This window comes from Tupaia chinensis, unplaced genomic scaffold (assembly GCF_000334495.1).
Source record: "Tupaia chinensis unplaced genomic scaffold, TupChi_1.0 Scaffold000225_1, whole genome shotgun sequence".
NCBI classification, from domain to species: Eukaryota; Metazoa; Chordata; class Mammalia; order Scandentia; family Tupaiidae; genus Tupaia; species Tupaia belangeri.
The window spans coordinates 5,834,489-5,842,193 of record NW_006159700.1 but is presented as its reverse complement, the minus strand read 5'-3'; positions in this window follow the sequence as shown (position 1 = coordinate 5,842,193).

Genomic DNA, 7,705 nt, shown 5'->3' with positions numbered 1-7,705 from the left:
TCTCTCTCTCTCTCTCTCTCTTTCTCACACTTGCTCACTCTGTCCCTCTCTGGTCAGATTAAAATAAGTAAGTAAATAAATAAAGTTCAATAAAAATAATTATTTAAAAAAAGAAAGAAAGCCATATATTAACATAGACATATAGAGTAGTTTATTTTCTTTTCTAGTATTTGTTTATTTGATATAACTTCAATATATAACCCAGAGAGGGGCCGGCAGGTAGTGTGATGGTAAGGATACTGGACTTCCAAGTGGCCGAGAGTGGTTCGAATTCCGGACCTGGTGGCTTGCTTTCTCACTGTCCTTTTTTCTTTTTGTCTCTCAGTCTTTCACTCTGACCCTCTCTGGTCAAATTAAAATAAATAAATAAAGTTAAACAAAATAATTTATATATATATGTATATTTATATATGTATATATCAACCAGAGACTAATCGATATATATACACACACATATATATATAATGCATATATATATGTATATATATGACCCAGAGACTAATTGATGCTAAATTTAAATATTTAAATTTTCTTTTTTCTCTCTATATTTTAGCTTTGAGTTTTAAAAATTAAATGCTAAAGTGAATTGACTACTGATACATAATAAAATGTTAGGTTATGCCAGGTAGTCTGTCTCTCTCTCCTATTCTCTCTCTTACACATACACCAATTTCTAAAACAAAAACTTCCAATGATTCTTGTTTTATCTTAAATGACATTAAGTGATTATTTTGCAAATGTTAGGTACATATTACCAGAACTAGACATTAAGATCATTTAAAAAGTTAAAATTGCTATTTATCTCTCCTCGTCCTATTGGTCTATTTCTCTGTCAAATCTGGACCAATAACAATAGTTGACTATTAAGCAGTTAAAGTAAGTGGTCACCAACATTAGACTTTCCCAACTGCTGGACTACATTCTAGGTAGACCAACTTTAGCAAACACCTAGGACAAGTTTTACAGCCAAATAAGTTACTATATTCATTGGAAAAGAGTTGCCCATTTTTGATATTTGAGGAGCACAAATAATGCTTAGAACCTAGGCTGAGTCCTGTGTGACACTCCCCCTGAGCTCTGCACACTTTTGTGACATACCAGTGCAGAGAGCAGAGGGGATGCCCTGAAATGACAAGGACTGAACTGATGGAAACAGTAGCATCTACACAGTTTTGCAGATTGGAAAGGGGCAAAAACAAAACAGGAAAGTGAAGGGGAAAGTGAGTCTTTGAGATACCGTCTCTTAACCATAAATATGAAATGAGAGAAATAATTTTCTCATTTCTGTAAGACATGGAGATAAAACAGTGTGGCCTTCACACATGTATAATTCAGTCTGTGTGTACCGAAGTAGGAGTGAATTAAAAAAAACTTTGAACTCACTGGAGGAAGAAGGATATTAGCAACTCCACCCTTTCCTCCTTCTTGTGCTTGACTCTTTCTTTGTGATCTGGACACATGGGAGATGATTTTTCTGGAAAAAGCAGCTAGAATGTTTGTAGAGGGGAGCTGAGAGGGGAGTTAAATAATAATTGAAAATTTCAAATGGTAGGACACATGATTTACTAGAGTTTCCTACACTCCCAGTTCTGCCAATAAATAGATGAGATCAGTTTTCAAATCTGTGAAGTAAAGGAATTGGATGTCTTCACTGGATGATCGCTACAGTCTCTTGCAGTTCAAACATTCCATGAAAATAGACAATGCAGAGAAAAAACAGTTTAGGTCTCTTATTCTCTGCTCATCCATGCAACAACAAAAGTTATAGTTTGGTTTGTTTTATCTATAGGAAGAGTGGCTGTTACACAAAGTTCAGGAAAATAATTTATTTTACAAAAATAAATTAAGAAAGCACTGTTCCTAATAGACTACGGAGACAGAAGTTTAATAGCACTATTTGCCTGCACTTTTAACCTTTCAGATATAAAGCAAGATTTATTTTAGTTAAGTTAAAAGGATGCCTAGCAAAATATTTAACTTTAAAGAGGGGAATAAAAATCAAGATGTTGATCTGAGGAATCATAAAGTTTTGTGTACATCAGACCATTTTTTTTTTGTTTTTTAGAAAGTATCATAATTTTTGTTAGCTTTAACTGTTTCATCTTTATAACCGGAACAACAACCTATTTAGGTGTGATTATGAAGAGTAAATGAAGCATCTTATGTGAAAGTCCTTAACATACCGGATCCTGAACTCTTCCCTCCTAAATATCTCCTCCTTATTTTGTCTGTCTTCTCCATCTTGATGATTTGTTTGTCAATTTTTCCTGTTTGCCCAGTTAGAAAGCTGGGATGATCCTAAATTAGTATTTTTTCAAACTGCGGTAACATAATGTACATAGTCAATATTTTGAAGTAGAGATCACAGAGGTCCAGTCTAGTGCTCTAGTTTGTAGCTTATTGCCTTGCTGTGCTGGAAGCGAAGGCCGACTATGGGTTCAGATCCCTGGGTTGGCCTGAAAACACTCCAGGCTTGTACACAGATGTCTGAGATCCTGATGAACTGGAGGGCCGGGAAAAGGGAATTGTCATATGTTGAGACCCTGTCTAGAGTGTTATTTTTTTTTTCTCCTTCTCTTGCATACCTGTACACACACTCCTTATTGTAAAAAGAAAGGAATATAAAAAATATTAGAGGTCATTCCATATATTGAAGATAGGTTTTATTTTGTAAAACTTTTGAATCATTAAAGTGTATGTTTGTTTATGGGGAAGCACGGTTTTCTGAGAGCATCTTCTGATATAGAATGCATTTCTTGTGTGGTTTACAGTAAAATGAAAAACACTGTTTTAGAATGTGCTGCCTCCCTTCTATGGGCGATGGGTCCGCAGCTTATCAATGTGATCTAAAGCAGCTGACAGATTTCTCCTGGGTGTACATGTGTGTGTGGAATGGGATAACATGGCTACCTTCTTTCTTTCTCCCACATTTAAAATCATTGATTTGTGTAAATTGTTGACTGGATTGTTATACAATCACAGAATTATTTGTATTAAATTATTTTATTTTATGTGAAGAGATCTATGTTCCTATTTGAGGAAATAACGGTGAGGTTATAGGGGGAAATGTTTCGGCTTGAGTTGATCTGAGGAACTGTAAAGGTTTGTGTATGACAGAATCAATATTACAGTAGTTATGGAAACAGGGATAGTGCCGTGAGCTACGGCCTTAGGGAGTCCTACAAACCAGAAGGAAGAACCCAGAGTCGAAAGCCAAAGAGTTGATATTTAGATGTAAGAAATGGTAAAAGTTAATATAGAGCAGAACATAATAATCATTACTACATGAAATTATCTAACATGACCTCTATGGGAGAGATATTTTTCAAATTTGGTAAAATCTTGTGTTTTTTAGACTATATTTCCTTACCTTCTATTGCATTCTGTATTTTTCTCAGTAAAATTTACTTGTAGTAAGTGTCCCCAAAATGCAGTTATTGTTAGCCAGAAAACTAGATTCTTACACTCTAGCCTGGAGAAGTTGTTCAGGAAAGTTGGACAATAACTTTCCAAGGTTTATGTCAAATCTTTTTTTGAACAGCAAAGCAAAAGCAAAAGAAAAAAAAAAAGGAGAAAAACAAAAAGAAAATTACTTGAGAAATAAATTGAATCTTTTTAGGTTCTTCTTAATCTCAATGCATCCTTCAATAAGAGTTTGAGTTTTTATTTTAGTGATATTACCATTAGAATTTTTATCTATGATTCCTTAAACTTGTAAATAACAACATTGTTTAATTTAGAGTTAGGATGAATTATTTTTGGGTCAGTGAGATAGCTTCTCAGGTAAGCTTTCTGTGGAATCCTAATGATATAATGAATATATTGACTATCTTCCTAATAATCAGGAATTGTTAGAAGTGAAGGTTTCAAATTCCAAAAATCTATAGATTAAAAAAACTGAAATCCATAGATTTCCAGAGAGATCATAAATAAAAAGTATAAGATAAAATCTTTAAAAAAGAAAAAAAAATCGTTTTAAGAAAGCTACCTCTTGTCTGAAGAATTAGTATTTCATTTGACTCTCTTTTTCACAATGATTTTATTAGATGTACTTATCCCAATTTAACAAATGAGAGGCCGAAACCAAAGAAAAGTGATAGAACATGAGAGAAACATATAGTTGATTAAGGGAAAACTTGGAGTTTGAATTCACTTCTCATTTCAAAGCCCTATTCTTTCCAATACAGCATGCTTTCTCCCAGAGGCAATATTTAAAGTGAGAAAATATTGTTCCTTATCCCTTTGGTATACTGAGAGTGACCACTTGTTCAATAAGAGAAAAAAGCCAAAACAAACACAATTGAGATTTCTTTTCTTTATTTTCTGTGTTTTGTCAGCTGATGTAAAGTTTTGATGTTAAAACTAAAAATGAAGTTTTCATTAAACAGAAAACTCGGCAGAGAACCATGTATTCCTCAAGGGAGTCTAATTTATTTATTATTTTTGTAACAGGGTATGCTAACCAAAAATGTGGTATTTATTTTTCTTACTTTTTTTTTTCTGTTAAATGAAAACGGATGAAGCTAAAAGAATAGAAGAAAATAAACAATGACAACAAAAAAATTAAAAATTTCTAAAAATTTTAAACTGCAAGCAAGAAAGGACATGAAAATTTGAATTTACCTTTCAGGCAAATTTAATTTCTGAATGAGTCTGTTGAGCCCCTTCAGTCAAACTAATGTCCAGGGAGTACACAACCATTGCTTCGGGGAATAGCTTAAAGTAACTTAAATACTTACATATTTTAGTCTCAAAAGCTGGGAGTTCTGTTGATAATGTAAGTTGTTGAATGTATATTTTAGTCAACATCGCATCTCTTTAGATTTGTTGCTTCTTTGGGAAAATGTCTTTTCTTTGTATGGATTTAATTTTCTTTTGTATGTGTGTGCGTTAGTGTGGGTGTTATTTCTGTTCAGTTTGGGGATAGGCTAGAATTGGTCTTCTAATAGCTGAGCTTCTTTAAGAATCTTATAAAAGAACTGTTATGCAAAATGAGGAAACAGGTTTACCGTCCTATCCCACTAATCTGCTTATATAAATTGCTTAGACAAGGTATTTACATTGCATTGCCAAAGCCATATTGTTATTAATATATTGACTGTGGTTAGCACTGGAGGGCCAACACATTAAGTGAGACAGAAACACAAATGCTAGTATGAATGAAATCAACTGTAGAAGACCAAGGATCATGGATTTAATCAGAAAAGCAGGTGACAAGCTGTCCCACCGTGCACATCTTGACAGTCTTCCCAAACAGTTTTCCTATTCTAGGTGTATCATTTGGTACCCAGTAAGTAACTGTTAGAGGTATCCTTGGTCTGTGGGTAGGTCACGTGACTTTGTCGGAGTTATTAAATGTGGACTTTGCACTATGGGTTTATTCTTTAATTAAAGTACCATTTCCAAATACGCTCCATATATCAGTGTCTTTTTTGTTGCTTAAAATTCTTATTTAACTGAGGCAACCTGTGACTGACAAGTATATAGGAGCTGAGAGAGATCTTTGGGAGGGTTAAGGAGGTATAACATCATATATATATATATATATATATGTATATACACACATACACACACACATAGTATACATAGTATACATATATATATACTATATATATATATATATATATACACACACACACACACATGTATATACATATTTCTTTTTCCTTAAATTTCACTATTGGGTCATTCTGAAAGTTATGACACATTTTTGCATAGAAAAACACGTCAGAACTTTTCTGATGAGGTGAGTGTACTGGAGAGAGACAGGGAGGGAGAGGAGAGAGAGAGGGAGAAAGAGAGAGAAAGGCCCAAATGTGGTATGGCCATGCCACAATATGCCAGCATTCCTTCTCCACTTCTCCTCTTTGGATTTTTGGACATAAAAGTTCTCAGGGCCAGTGTGTTTTTCTTCTCTGTCTCTCTCTCTTTTGAGAGATTTTTGTTATAGGGAATGTGCACTCTCTGGAGACAGAGAGAGAGTGAGAGAAAGTGAGAAATCACTCCCTGGGGGAAATGGCCACTCCAGAACCCTTTCTCCTCCACTCCCTCCTGGGATTTGGGGCATGCATGCACATCTGCCTTATTCAAATTATGACTCTGAAGGTTCAAGGTACAAATGGGTACTTTTAAGTTATTATAGTTTGATTATTAGTGGAAGGTTATCTTGGGGATTTCTGTTCTATATACACATTAAGAAATGCAGAGAGATTTAAATGCATTATCTCATATCTGATTAAATAAGAAGTTATCTTCATTGGTGTTTGGGAAGAGTATAATGAAGATAATTCCTAGTGCCTTAAATAGATAATTCCTAGTGCCTTCATATAAATTAATGAGTGGAGTGCAAGATCCAAAATGGCAAACCTGCACAGAAAGAAATGGCTGATTTTGGGAGCCAGACAGTGGCATAGTGATAAAACACGATACTCTGCAAGGCATTCCCTCGCGGGAAGGTTCACTTTTCAAGTCCAGAGACCTTCTTGAGTTCATCAAGCATGAATGTGCCCATGATCCAATGCTGGCTGATGCTTGGGGATAGATCATGGTGTCCAAACCCTTTTGGGGTTCTAACACTATCTCCTTGTCTCTTTCTCATGAAGTAAATAAACTTAAGAAAGAGAAATGCCTAGTTTCTTCAACAATTAACTTTCAAAGGAAAAGAGAGAGAGAAAGAAAGAGTCTATAAGAGAAAAAAAGATGAGATGCAACAACCAATTAAAACGTGTTTTTTTTAAGGATGTAATTTTACATAAACTATAACATAGGCTTGTAAACATTGTTTAGAAATTTTCTGGTAGTAAGAAATTGTTGGAATTTTTTGATAATGATAACGTTGTGTTGGTGGTTGTTGGGTATGGGGAATATGTATGTGTGTGTGTGTGTGTGTGTGTGTGTATGTGTTTGGAATTTTTCATAATAAAAAGTAAACGAATTAAATGGACACCCATGAGACCTTACCATTTGGTAAAAATAAGTTAAAAATTTGAGAAGATATAAATACTTTGGCTTAGATTGCATCCTGACATTTCTACTAAAGTTTACTAAAAAATAATGTAAAAACTTATTTTTATGGTTAGTATTATTATTATGATTAACTAACAGTTATAACTGTGGCTCACTCTCCTCTTTAAAAATAAGATTTTAGAATTTTTTTTTTTTTTGGAGAAGTTTTTTGTTATAGGGCATGTGCGCTCTCCAGAAAGGCAGAGAGACAGAGACAGAAAGCGAGAAATCATCCTCCAGGGGGATGGTCATGCCACAATCTCTTCTCCACTATTATCCTCTCGGGATCTTGGGCACACATGCATACGTGCCGGGAGTGAGTTTAAGCCACCAAGTCTGGGACTCGAACCACGGTCAACTACATGGGAATCCAGTGACATAACTATTACACTAACTGCTGGTCCCTAGAATTTTTTTAAAGACTATATCTGCTGTGCAGAAACCAGATGCCTCTTAAGATTTTTTTTAGTCACTGAATTGTTTTCTCAAAATATTTTCTTAGGTAAATCATCTCCTCTGAAATTTTTAAATTAATTTTTTCTTTATTCATGACAGAGTTTGTGCATTCACATGAGAGAGAAAGAGAGAAGAGCACCCGCAAAAAGACATGGTCATGTACAATCTCCTTCCTCCAGCTCTTCAGCTCGTTGGGTCCTACATACTTGCCTCCTGTGTGTCTGGTATATTTCAGGTTGACCAG